The 14,120-nt window shown below is 37.2% G+C and overlaps 1 long non-coding RNA gene across 29 annotated transcripts in view; it reads left to right on the top strand.

Annotated features, from left to right (window-relative positions):
- Window positions 1-14,120, top strand: part of LOC104145532 (uncharacterized) — a 251,341-nt gene that overhangs the window by 68,310 nt on the left and 168,911 nt on the right. For 23 of the 29 annotated variants that reach the window (XR_011140963.1, XR_011140969.1, XR_011140964.1 and 20 more), the window contains one exon: window positions 4,078-4,210. The exons of 3 other annotated variants lie outside the window; for them this stretch is intronic. This is a non-coding gene — a long non-coding RNA (uncharacterized lncRNA). Of the gene's footprint in view, window positions 1-1,425; window positions 1,602-4,077; window positions 4,211-14,120 lie in introns of all 29 variants that reach the window. 3 more of the 29 variants (XR_011140966.1, XR_011140984.1, XR_011140971.1) reach the window with 1 other exon arrangement.

The raw sequence follows: 14,120 nt of genomic DNA on the forward strand, positions 1-14,120 counted from the left end.
GCTGCTTTTATGATGCCCTGAGTGAGGTTCAAGGCCACACAGCATGGGCAGGCAGGAAATTTGGGTGTTGAAAGATACACCTGGGCACTGTAGCAGGACGGTGTAGCTGCAGCTTGTTAAAATCCTCAAAAGTTCCTGTATGCACAAGAGGAAAGGGGAAGGCACAGTGGGAATCTACTGAGAGGAAAATTTGGATCCAGTAGCTTAGCTCCCTGTTAGTCATTTAGCAACTTTTTAGAAGTCAGCTTAAGCCTAATAGACTGATCTTATGCGTGTAATTTACCAGTCAATAAAACTTACGAAGCATGTCTTTCCCAATCTCATAGTTATCTCTGGATCTCCATTAAATCTTTCAAGAAAACTTTGCATGGAGTTTGGAGAAGTCATTTTTTGAAATAAGATCACAAATTCTTTTTTTGAACAAACCTTGATGAAACAACTGTTTTTCCTCCCAAGCTTCCTGTTTTAAAAAGCTCATATCAGAATCATCTAAAATTTGGATAGAAAATAGACTCCTGGACAGTCACACTGCTGCTGCTAACAACACCCAAACTTACCGTAGCACAGGGAGAAAGACTATAGAAAATATTTCTAGGTTTTCAGTTTGGTGTTTTGATTACTCTCAGTAATTTGTTGTTAGTCCATTCCCGTTTGCAGTTGGGATCTTTCTGACAGACAGCATCACAAAAAGGAAAGTAACGTTTAAAAAACAAAAAAAAAAAAGTGATACCCATTGAGCTTGAAAGGGCAAAGAATCTGACTGCAGATATAAACTAGCTGAAGGATTCTAGGAGCTGTCAGAATACTTTCAAGGCTAGATATCAAATTTGCCTGGATATCAAACTTGATTGGGTTCTTTTTTAACTCTGGAAACATTAGATGTTTCCTATAATGAGCCTAAAGGGAAGTTTGTCTTAGAGTATATTTTTCCTCACTGTAACGCTTGCAGGATGCAAATTACAGATACATAATTGCCATCTCTAACTGTGACAAGATCCCTATGTTTTAGCTTTAATGAAGCTATGTGATAGTTATTTGGCAATATTAGGGCTTATTTTAAAAACTGTATTGATGATAAAGTGGCAAATACCACTGTATCATTGGGAAATCTGTCAGCAGTGGTTATGGGATCCATTGCCTTCAGCCCATTCATCAAAGGGATAACAAACAGATACTTTTTTGAATTTTAATGAAAAAATTGTAGTGCAGTCATGTGGCTTTAAAATTCAAAGGTCTATAAATAATGAATTATTTCAGTGATGCTTAGTGTTTTCCCATCTTTAGGGAAAAACAGCTTCTATATGTTGTAGTTTATAGTTAACAACATACTTTAATATTTATGAACTGCCAGTTTTCTATAAACATTAGAAATTCTGTAGTTGTCACTATAACGGTTTGTTATTTATATGCTTCTAAATTTTACAGGAGCAGAATATTATCAGTATATTAAATTTGAACTCGCAACATCGTCTTTTATTATTACATTGAACGTGATAATCTAAAAGCTTTGGGAATGCTATCATATGGCCTGTCATCAGAAAATGGCGCTTTTGCCTATCCGTGGCCCGAGAGAAGTTGATGGGAGTGTGTTTGTGCAACAGGTGAGCTTGCAGAGAGGAAACCTGTGAAAAGAGCAGGGCTTCCTGTTCCAGTGGGATTACTTGCCTCAGAATAAACAGTATCATTGTGGCAGTAGCTTGATTACTTGATTAGGAGATGGATCTTGCTGCAGTTGTGTAGCCCTATTTTTAAGAGGAGTCAATGTGATTTGAAATTTATGTATCCTGCTGGCTGTTTGAGAGTTCTCTAGACATGTTATAAAACAGTTTTGATTTACTTCCTCTCAAGCTCAGTTTGTTTGGAAACTACAACACAAGCATTTGTGATTCTGTAAATCATATTAAAACATTTAAATCTAACAATGTTGCAGGCATGTACATTGCTGCTCACATTTCAGTTCACCTCTGAAACTTAAGATTGGTTAGATTCAGCAAAATGGCATGTCACAGGTGTAAATTGAACTTTTCATATTTATCATTCAGCTTATTTTAGCTGTCTCAGTTTTTCTTGTTTTCTTTTTTGAATTGCCGAAGGACTTCTACAAGTTGTTCAGTGTTTGACGTTGGTAGCTGTGTGTGTGTCGTCACATACCCTTTTTGGAACGTGAGTCATGATACATACATGTGCTCTCCATGTGAACTGTTCCATCATTTTACACAGGAAGTGTCTCCTTCAATGATTTAATCATTTTTGCCTGTGGACAAGTAGTTAAATCATTGACTCTGTCCTTTTTCTAGATGAAGAAGGATGTAGCTTCACTTCTAATGTGCAAAGTGTTGATGCGTTTTTGTTGCTAGATCTTTCCTCTCTATCTTTCTAAATATAGATTCTCTGCTGCCATGTAAAAGGATGTTTTTGTGAAATAAAAATTGTTTGATAAGAGCTTAGATACTGCAGGGCCTGATTTTTAGATGTCTGGCCTGCGGACTGGAATCTAGAATTTAGAAGGGGGTTCTTAAATCTCCTAAAAAGTGTGCAGGGAACAGGAAGGAACAAGGCACCTAGGAAATGCAGTGTAAAGAAACCAATATGCTGAATACAGAGCCATCCAGAGCAAAGAATAGAAACCGCTGGGATGGCTTTTACGTTCATCTTAATCGGCACTCTCCTCTAGAGCCTAGCTGCCTGCCAGCAGCTCCAAGTAAGGTGCTTCACTGTTTGTTACCCGCAAACTGGAATAATCTTTTTACGAATGAGTGCCTAAGTCAATGTCTTGGTTTTATTTTATTCCAAGAGTTGAGAACGGCTCACATTTGTTATCCTTTTTAAGAAAGGAATTGAAACTACTACCTACTCTGAGGTACCCATCTCCATCTGTATTTTTAGACACCTAAAAAGCTTTGTAATTCTGGCACTGAGTGCCAAATATCTAAAAATGGGTATTTCTGAGAACTATGCAATTGGTTCAACTCTAGACAGATAAATAAAGGCTCCTAAGGTCTAAATAAGACCTTATTAAAAAAGATATTAAAAAAGAAAACCATTTAAAACCGGCAAGACAATAGGTTTAGTTCTTGTTTTTGCTGTATTTACCTGCTTAATGAAAACATATTTACCTTAAATTTCTGAAGAACAGTCTATATTGTGCAAACAGTTTTCTTGTCTTTGAGAATGAATGAAATGTTCCTCATTTGCTTCTTTTCTCTCTATAGTTGCATGACCTTTATCTGCTCTGTAAATTATTTTTTGTAATAATTTACAGTGCAGTAGAATATGAATTATGATGGATAGAGTACACTGCAGCATACTTGAAGATTCTGTAACTTGTGCTGAAATTTGATTCCCAAGGTTTTGACCATGAAGACAATGGCTACTTCCACAGTGAATCTTACAGAGCCCAGCTTTTTAAATGTAGATTCCCAGATGTGTTCAGTGATTCTTCTTCTGAATGCTGCTCTTGGATGGAGGTATAAGGGAATGACCAAGAGTGCGACAGATCAAAAAACAGAGGAGGAAATATTTCAATACAGATACAAAGCACTTCCATAAGGAATGCGTATACAGTGAAAATTTAAACCGTCACTAACTGAACCAGTGTGGTGTTACAGGCCCGTGACAACCAGTGACATTGAATCTGTATAAAGCATAATGTTGCTCTGTTGTTTGTACCCTCTGCTTGACTTTGGTACCATTCTACCCTTTATTTATATGTACTGTCCTACTCAAATGTGGGTACCTCCAGCCACAGTTCTCAATACATTCTGTCTAAAATAGTGGCTTTTAGGAAATTTTGAATGGGCTTCAATGAGTCTAAAGGAAAAGAGAGAAGTTGTCCAGATGCCAGTGTTTCTTGCAGTATATAATCATTTCTATGATTTATTTCCAAAGAAGAAACTGTGGTGAATGACAAACATTCAGTATACTCTGAGACACAGTTTTTGCTAGAAGTGCTAAAACTTAACAAAGAAACGTTTTTAGTGAAAAGCAGTGGTAGATGTTTTGGTGATGTTAGTAATAGATAGTACAATCAGCTTTAATGGAATTCACTAATGGAGTTAAATTTTTCTCCTCCCCTAGCCTGGTATCATCAGTTCTGTGCACTGTTTCACTGCGCTGAGGACCACTGTGAGTCACAACTTTGATACAGACTGGTTATTGAGTGGATTTTCATCCATTTGTTGAGCAACAACTACGATGTTTTCAAACAAAGGTAACTTTTCTGTTTTGGAATGAAAAATTATCAAAATGTAGTTAGGTGGAGATCACCTGTATTTTGTTCTTGGCACTATATACAGAAGTAAGTCTGGTCTGAAATTGTTCTCTGCTTTTCATCACCATAAAAATGGTGAAATGAGGTATTTCATAAGTGTTTAGATACTGATGGATTACTATTTTTTTTCACTTAAAATGTCCATTGAAAAGTCAGAGTCTTAGAGCTGAAGTACAGTCCTTGTTGAGGGCGTGGCAGGCTCAGAAGTTCTCACTGCTCCGTGGAGCTACATCTCTTAAGAGGCAGCAAATCCGGGGGCTCCCAAAACACCCCTGGAAAATTGAGAAACAGGAGGATACTATATTAGTTAATGAGAGATGTATTCATATGGGAAGGAATGAAACCTTTCCTTACATTCAAAATGCATGTTTTTTTTTTTCTGAAATTGAATAATAATAATAATAAAAAAATTCTGTGAATGCAATTCTTAAACCTACTTCTGGGGGTTTAATCAAAATGTTTTATTCTTAAATACTTCATTTATAAATCTCTTGTTTTCTAAGCATGAAACAAAACATTTCTCTGGGTTTTTTTCTTAGAAATAGAATTGTCAATTATAATGTGTTTCACTTTTCACTAATCACATTTTCTGACAGCAAAATGTTCAGCTGCATAACCTCTAATCAACCTAGCAATGTCATCTGTTTAGGTATCACAGACTATAATAGTCCTCAAACTGCAGTCTCTAGAGACATTCCAGTTTCTTTCCTAGTGTCATCCAAATATTCAGTATAAATTAAAGTTTTCCTTTTTTGTTTTTGGGACTTTTTTTTTTGTTTCCCTATGATCAACTCCTTTCTTTATGATCTTAGTTATCCACACACATGGAGATGGATTCAAACATCAGCTCAAAATACCTTCAAATTATGAGTCTAAGTTTTGATCAGACTGCAGACATAATTTAGACTTCTTGCTTTTTTCATTTAGCTGGTTATTTTTTAACTGTTAGGAGTACAACAAATTCAGAGGAGCAGTATTGTTGTTGTTAATGCTCGCTAATAGTCTGCCACTGAACAGTCAGCAGGGATGTTTTCGCTAGAATATTAGAGAAGATAACTTCTGCTCTTTCTTTTCTCTTATCATTGATAGGAAAAACAGGTAGTGACCTTCCTGGATATTAAAGGGAATGTATTCAAACTTTCCCAAGTTTTTGTTTTGTAATAGCAGTCCTTTTTAAAGCTGGATGGGGACAGACTGCACCATCAGCTTTGCCAGGGAACCTTAATTATTCTTGCTCTCTGTGTGCCAGAGGCCCTTAACTATCCTTGATCTTCATTTGACAGATAAATGACTCTTAGGTTGGTTCTTAACACTCCATTTCAAACTTTGAGAGAAGGTGGGAAAGTGCAGCGTGCTCTTTACTTTGCCTGTCATGCATATAAGATAGCTTTGATCTGATGAAAATATATAGTGTCAAACAACTCTCTAGAAAGGCCTTGATTAGAAGAGCTGACACTACTATGTGCATTGTCCTAAATTTCCAAGCTCCAGTGAAAATAATCTCTTTAATGACACTGAGCAATACTGTCAGCTGGGCAGCCTACCTGGAGTGGCAGTGTTCCCAACCTGTAAAAAATGGCTCTTCTATATTTATTTTTGCATCTGCAAGATGCTTTAATTCTGACTAAATCTAATCAGTGGACTTTTTATGTGATTTGCACCATGCAAGTAGTTAGAATCACTGATATCTCTACTCGAATTTTTAACTCCAGGACTGTAGATTGGCTTTTGTTCATTTTTAGGCAGGTTCTTAGGTGTCTTTCCCTGCTTTAGTTTCAGATCGGAAAAGTGTGACTGGTAAGCATTCCAAAATTTGGAAATAAAGCTTTGGGTTATTTCTGTGTCAATGTAACCTGTTCCTCTGTGTGCATGTTTGTTCTTTAAAGGGCAAATAAATATTATAGCTTACTTTCCATGCTTGGGTCTTTTAAAATATGGAAATTCCTTTCAGCTTAGCTTGATGGAACTGGCAGTGTTTTGTTGTGAAGCTTGTTGTAAGGCTTCCACAATGAACAATGTCTTATTTGTGGATACTAATACTGTGATTCTTGCAGGTTTGTTGTTACTGTGCTTTGTAAAGCTGCGACAGAGTTTAAATATTTAGTCACAGAAACAATGCTGTGTAGCTTGTTGCTTGTTTTCTGCCAGCTAATGTTTCTTTTCCTTTTTTCCTTTTTTCCTTATTTTATGTCTTAGTTGATCTTTTTCTTAAAGGCCCAGCTCTTTCTGAAATGATGATGTGAGAATGTTAGTTTTCAGCTTTAAAACAGAAGGAAAGAAAAAGAGGGAAATTTACAACTTAATGACTGCAGAGAAAAGCTTGACTTCCCAAGTACCAAATCTTGAAATCTTCTGTTTGGAGGAAGCAAGTCTGAGTCATGGTTGATATTATTCAGTAGGAGAACATTTATTCGTGCTACTAACAGGCTGCAGCATTTGCTTCGGGTGGGACACAAACTTCTTCCTTTAAGTTAGTACCTACAAGCAGATTCTAAAGACCTGTCAAAACTGTATTTGATTGAAAATAGAAATTTAATAACCATTTTTGACCAAAAGTTAAGAGGGGCGTTGCACTGTTCTAATAAACAGTGCTATTGGGGCCTCGAAAGAGATGATGCCTTAGTTAAAGATATTGGGAAGAAACCTTTTCACTACATTATGAAATAGCATCTTTTTCTGTAAAGTTATTTTGTTGTGTAAATTCAATTGAAAAAGCTTTGTTTTCAACTGTGATTTGTGTGTACGGAAGGAGTGTTGTATTTGAGAAATTTGTGTATTTTTAATATTTCCATGAGGAGTTATTTAATATGAGCTTTTGCTGATGTAGTGGTAGAGCATGAAAATGTCTATGATTGTTTGTGTACCTTGTACAGTGATAAGAAGGGAGGCTGCTCTTAGGAATGTGTCAGTCAGTCGCAGATCCGGAGTACTAAGGTGCATAACATTCAGCCTGTCCCAAGTCCTCCCTCAGGTTTGGTTGGAACACTTCCCTCACCTCTCTTTACACCGTTGAGTAGCTGTCCTTATATTTAAAGTCTTTGCTCTGTCGACATCTCCTACTCTAAGCAGTGTTACTGTTACTTCTGTTCACAAGAGATTTTCTTTCTCTGAGAAAGAAGCCATAAAGTCTCTGAATATGAAGAACAATGATTTCCTTTACAAATAAGTGTTCTTGTAGATGCTATCTAGCAACTGAAAGAGGAAAAAAGCCACATGTCCACATAGCGTATACAAAGTATATGTAGTAGCTGTGCACAGATGAGAGTGGTTGCAGGTCTGTTGTGATCTGTGGTAAAGCCTGCACAAAGCCTGGGATCTGGGGACTTACCCTACTCATTGGGAGTGAGATTTCTAGACTTGTCTGTGCAAACGGCATTGCAGTTTAAGTTTACCCTACCTTTAAGACATATTTATCATGTAAGGAAACATACCTTCCAGAGAGAGATATCATGGGAAATTCTTGTGCGTTCTTCCTGTATTTCCTGACACAGATTCCAGTGGGTGAGGTCTTTTGTTTGTCTATGATCATTTAAAACATTATCATCTGTAGGTTTTGGAGCAAGTTCATACAAGCTGGTCTCTCCATGTAATATCCTTAATAGTACAGTAGAAAATGTGAAAGCTTTTAAAAATTCCTTCATGGTTTCAGTCTACTATGCTGATTTTTTTTTTGAGTGTTTTGATTTGTACACCATATGATTAAGCCCTTTGAAGTAAAGGACTAGGTCATATGTTCAAATTGCATTGTTTTTACTGAGAAAATGCTTAGCCTCCGATTTGAGTATTTAACCAAGCTGCATTTTTTTTAATTTAAAAATGATTCTACTAAAAACTATTACTAAGTGAGGGTAACACAGTTGCGGTGAAACTTAGATCTCCAGAAAAAAAATGAGTTTCCAAGGATTAGTTCTCTCCTCTGAAGTACTGTTCACCTTTCCCCTGTAAGACTGCACCCATCGAATCTATCAACTAGGTGCCTAGATGCAATATAAATGCAAAAGCCTGAAACACCTTTGGTTAACAGAGAAAACAGATTTCAGTTTGAGTTAGGTGTATATCTTGGACATTACTGTACTTGGGCTTTGGCCACTGGTAGAGCTGTACTAAAATAAAGCCATTGGTACAGCTGTACTAATGCAAAACTTTAATGTAGGCAGGGAAAACTTCTATTTGTCCTTAGTTGAGATTATTTCAGCTTGAAAGCAGAGTAAATTCAGCTACTTCAATCAGAAGTTACCAGCAATAAATTGATGCAAACTTACCATTGCTGATTTCTGCAAATCCGCATGCAAAAAAGGCTTTTATAATGAAGAGAGAACTGCAGAATAAGTAAACAGTCACTAAGCAGTTCAATCTTTTGTCCAAGTATTGCTAGTACAAACCACTTTAATCTATAAAAGTAGGTTTCAAATAGAGAGTAATTCTGAGAATAACTTTTTTTTTGGTCTTGCAGTTAGGGCAGTTCTCGTTTCTTAGCTTCTCATATCCTACAGATTGACATAATAAACTGGTACTGCACTAGAAGGACTCCCATGCTGCTCCCTCCATTGTGCATAAAGAATTTACTTGTGTGGCTATGCAATGGGTGAGATGTAGGAATGAGTCTGGATTTAAAAATTAACCTGATGATTTTCCTAACTTGTTTAGACTACATCAGGATAGCTTTTAGATCCTGTTCTCTGAGTGTTCATGCCAGAAGAAGAGTGAGTGTTGTACAGGGAGATGCAAAAGGCTGTGGATAATCCTTTTGCTGACAGTGTTGACTTAGGCACTTCAAAACTTATCTGAGCCTGAAGTGTGCATCGAATTGGCGGGGCGGGGTGGGGGGAAGGGGAAGAATTACTGTTATCTAAAATCAGTAAGTTATAGAATCAATGAAGATCAAATTATTTTGATTAAAGGTTTTCTCCAGCCAAGAAAGCTGAAAAGGTGATATGGGAGAGCAAGTTGAGATTTAAAAGCTTGCTTGTTGTGGATTGCAGACATTTTGAATGTTATAGTCACATTTAGATAAGTCCCCAGGTTTTTTTTTGAGTGTTTATCCTAGTAGAAAATGTTCCATTTTGAGATGGAGTTGGTGTCAATATTTTGAGAACAGTGATGTTGTCTGTGACAGGCCTGCTGCTAAGCATGTAATTGGCACTCCGTTTCTTATCCCTCATCATAAGTACTTCTCTTTTTATGGAAAGTAGCAAACAATATCCTTTTTGTAAGCTTTCTGAAACTTCCAATATAAAGCTTATGTATTTTCTGTAGAAGGCTTCATGCACAGTGTATATACAGCAGTTCAGTTTTTATTTTCATTGAACAGAAAGCTTGCTAAAATATGGTTTGGAATTTTTGCAACATGGTAAATTTGACCTGGCTTTGTCAAATTTTGCAAAAATTTTATGTTAAGAGAGGAAAAGTTGAGGTGATGATTATGTTGTTAGGTAGTTCCCTCCAGGTGTTCCCAGGTCAATGTTAGAGTGCTTCAAGTATTCCCTCATTGATGCTGGGGAAAAGCATGTGACCACGAAAGTAAGCTGGAGGCAGGTATGGTGGAAGCAGCTGGTTTATTGGCATGTCCAAGCCATGGTGATCAAGCACATGACTGCTTGACAGGTACCCTGATCAATTCTGGCTGCGTGATTTTTCTACCTTTTTTATTCAGTTTTTCCCCTCCCAAGTTCTTCCCCTTTCCTGCCCTCATTCCCTCCAAAATAATGATTTAACACCTTTATTTGGCATTAGTGATATGATTGCCCAGGTAATTTTTACCATGGCCGGCAATTCTATTAAGCTAATACCCTTCTTCCTTTAAATAATGTTTCTTTCTTCTGCCGTTTCTCACCTTGCTCTCTTGCTATAGTGTAGCCAGAGGTCAAGGCTGACCACCTGCGCAGATGTTGCTTTCTCTTTGATACAAGGAAGGTTTGGCTGTTTCTCATTTATCTTGTACTAGCAGAGCTGTATGTTCAGGGTAGGCTGTTTGTTTGTAAACCTCAAGAGCTGCAGTGGACAGTCCTTGGAGAAAGTGTCCAATGATAGTGCTGCCCTTTGTGTATCCAGTGGATAAAACATGCCACAAGAAAACAAGTTCAGTTCTTTCATCTGTCTTGAGGAAATTTGTGTTTATACCTCTTACTGCTGTGGAAAATGCCCTATCCCCAGGGAATAAGGTACTGGCATCAGTGGAGGCTTCCACGTTGTTCTGCTTCACAGAAACATGTATTAAGTGGAACCCAACTGGAATTGAGAAGAATGAAATATGTGGATATCTACTCTATATATGTTTCCATACTGGCTGTGAAATGAAAAAGCCATTATTTGTGCAATGGTAGGTGTCTATTGCCAACAGTAACTTTCTACCACTGAAAGAGTCTCCCTACAAAAGAGGAAATTTCAGGGGTTCCAATTATGAGTTGCAGGTTACAATAACACAAAGCAGCTAGAATGTGTCCAAGAATCTGAACTGGAAGTATTCAGTGGTTACACTGTATTTGGTAATTTGTACTTTCCTAAATGCTGAGATTCTAAAACGGAGTGGACAATGATATTTGAAACTTAGTGTGCATTTTGGAACAATGCACAGGTTTTTTGCTACTTCTGCAAAGACACACACAAAGATGGGCCATGGCTTCATCTTCGTCTTCGGTGATAAAAGAAAAGGAGCGTCAACAAAGCTCTAAATCAGTCTCTCTATGTTTAGCTATGCTTTATTATGTTTGTTTGAAGATAATCAGTTCTAGCACAGATAGGAGGTGAATTTAGATGCTCCATTAAATACGAATTATTTTAGTCATAGAGGCATATCTTCAACATAGAAATAGAGAAATGTGAATGTCCATCTCAAAACAACTCTGGCTCAGGAATTACATATGGAAAAATTGGCACAGTTGGGATTATTCACCTACCCCACTCTATAACCGTCTGTAATTTGTGTTGAGAGAAGGAGACTGTTCCAGAGGGCAGTTTAGCACTATCTTGCGTGTTCGGGGTTATTCCCTATACACTTAGCTAGCTAAACCCTGGAGAATAAATACCTTCCAGAAGCTCCCTTTCTCTATTTTGGGTTTTTCACTTGCAAGTGTCCTAGTTAACACTGTTAAAACGGGTAGAGGTCAACACATCACAACCCTGATTACACATTTACTTCATGGGCTAATGTATTTGAATGTATATTTTCCAAAGTTTCAGGGTGTTTGTGTTTTTTAGCTCTTCTCCTTCCAGAAGGATGAGAGTAAAATAAAGCATCATGAAATTAAACTGAATATAGCAACTAAACTGAAATTATTAAGAGTTTGGAACTCCACCAAAGAGAGATTAAGTTAAGAATTAATTTAAAAATAAAAATAACACTTTTTTTTATTTTAGCAAAAATGATGATCCGTCGCTCACTTCTTGTGCAGCCCGTCACTGCCAAAGAATTTCTGGCAAAATTTGAGGAACAGGGAGCTTCCAGATCTTTTGTCAGCTTTGAAACAAAGCAATTAAGACTCCAGCATAGGTACTTTCAGACTGGATACATCTAGAAACTATGGATCAACATACGGGGTTAAACCTATGGATGCTCTCTGGAGAGCTGATACGCTAGAGATAACACTGTGACCATTGATTTTTTTCACCAGGCTGGTAGTGCTGAAATTCTTGGTTCCTCTTAATTGCCTCTGGATACTTAAGGAATAATTAATTTCTTTTAAAATATCATGTCCTGAAATCTTTTGGCATTAAGTTAAGATAAGAATGTTCTACTGATAAACAAAAAAGTCTTATTAATTAAATGTTATTTCCATCTGGAGGCAAGGCTTCTAGACCATTTGCTCAGGGCAACATAACATATGATTGTTAATGTAGTTTGTTCTGGTGGTATTTTTCATTATCTTATCACTGTCCGTCTATTGAAAGCTTTTAGGTAGTCTGTGTCCAGAGTTTCTTGGCTGGAAAATCCAGATGTAATCTGAGCAATACATCTTTGCAGCTGCAAGATCCAGAGCATAGTGGGTTTTTTGTTGTTTTTTAAATGTTCTTCCTCAGACATGAGTTTCTTGGGTAGTGGGCACAGACTGCCCTGTCCCATGGATGAGATTGCAGATGTATTCTGTGCCCTCTGCCCCTTCATCTGGATCAGGGCTGTATCTGCTGTTGGTACCTTGAGTATTTCTTGCATCAGTTCCACAGAGCTTGAGGAAAGTAAAATATAAAAATAGTAATAGAAACTAATTAAAATAGTAGTTTCAGTTACTTTGAATGATGCAAAAAAAGAAAACACCCGCAACAAACAAAAACCTCAACAACCTTCCCCCAAGCCCTAGGTTAATTGATTACTTTAGGACAATTTGGTGTGTTTGATTCAAAGATTTGGAGTGCTAGATATTGTCCCAGTATAGGCTTAGGCAGCAACTTAGTTAGAATTTGGGTAAGGTAATAATTGTTAGGGTCTCATCTTGTAGCACTCCTTTTGTAAGGAGCTCTCTATCGCATGTCTTTAGCTCAGGTTCCTTACTCTTGCAGTCCACGTTGCAACTGCACACACACGTTTTCTGCTGCAATATATTGTTCTTGTTGCAGTAGAAGTGCTACAGGAATGAAAACTATGGCTATTGCTATTGCCTTGGCTTTCAGCCAATATAGAAATGTTTGACTAAGTTTTCTCACTTTTTTTTAACCTGTCATGTCAAACCAGGAGAGTGTAGAAGTGCATTTTGGAGTTTGCAGCTCCATGAACTGTTCCAGGATCCTAACTGATATCATTAGTCGCAGGAAGAGAATTTTTTCCTTTATGCCTTCATCCCTTTATCTCTATCTTAGATCATAAAGATTTGACTCAGATTTGACTCAGCTGATCATGAGAAGTGACTCATGATTCTCTCTCCTTAGTAAGCTTCTTAAAGAAGAGATACATGTGGGGGAAAAAATTGCACGGTACTTTTGTGGAATTTTGCATAGCTGAAGTAATTCCCTGAAATGTAACACTTTATTTTGGTAAGTACACTTTATTGGTAGTACCAGCCTTCTTGAATCTTTTTCCTGATTCCCTCCCCAACTGAATTCCATTGCATACAAGCTAGTTGTCACTATCAAGGCCCTTCATGGCTGACTACTCTCTTCTCTACCATATTGAATTCAGTTTTGAATGATCCTGTTGGCTGGTGCTGCTAGTCTCTATTTTCACTTCTTCATTTTTAAACAAGCACCTTTATATTTTCTCCCAGGGTGCCTCTTACGCTTGGAAGATACTTCCTATAATTATCCGCAAAGCTACCTCATTGTCACGCTGTAAATCCCATCTCAAGTTCTCTGTCAGGATGCCTACAAAAAAAAGTATCATTTTCTTAGCGAGCTGAGTGTGCTGCTTATTAAACTAATCAATTAATTGTCTTACTGATCTCCCCTGATCATCTGCTTCTTGTCTTCTCCTAGATTGTACTTTCTTTAACAAAAAAAAAAAAATCTTGTTTTGTGCAGTGTCTAGCATATTGGACGCCTTGTCCATGAACAGAGTTCCTTAGCAGTATGAGAATATAACAGACTGAATTTTCCACTACATGCCTTTCTTCAGGTTATATGTCCAATGCACAGCTCCTTGGGAGACTTGGATATATCATGATCCCAAACTTATCCTTGCTGCTTTCTTAAAGAACAAAGATAGATGTTATATGACTTGCAGAGTAACTAAATTTTGAGTTGAATAGATGTTGCATTCACCATTGCTTTATGGGCAAGAGAATTGATGCTACGTCTTTAGATCCTTAACTATTTCCAATTTTCTTGCCCGTTTCAGTGTGGTTGTATCTGATTTAAATATGCATATTGAAATTATGAATCTTTTTAAGAATTCTGACCTCTTGTTCATCCCTGTTTTTAGAGA

Source organism: Struthio camelus, chromosome 4 (assembly GCF_040807025.1).
Source record: "Struthio camelus isolate bStrCam1 chromosome 4, bStrCam1.hap1, whole genome shotgun sequence".
NCBI lineage: Eukaryota > Metazoa > Chordata > Aves > Struthioniformes > Struthionidae > Struthio > Struthio camelus.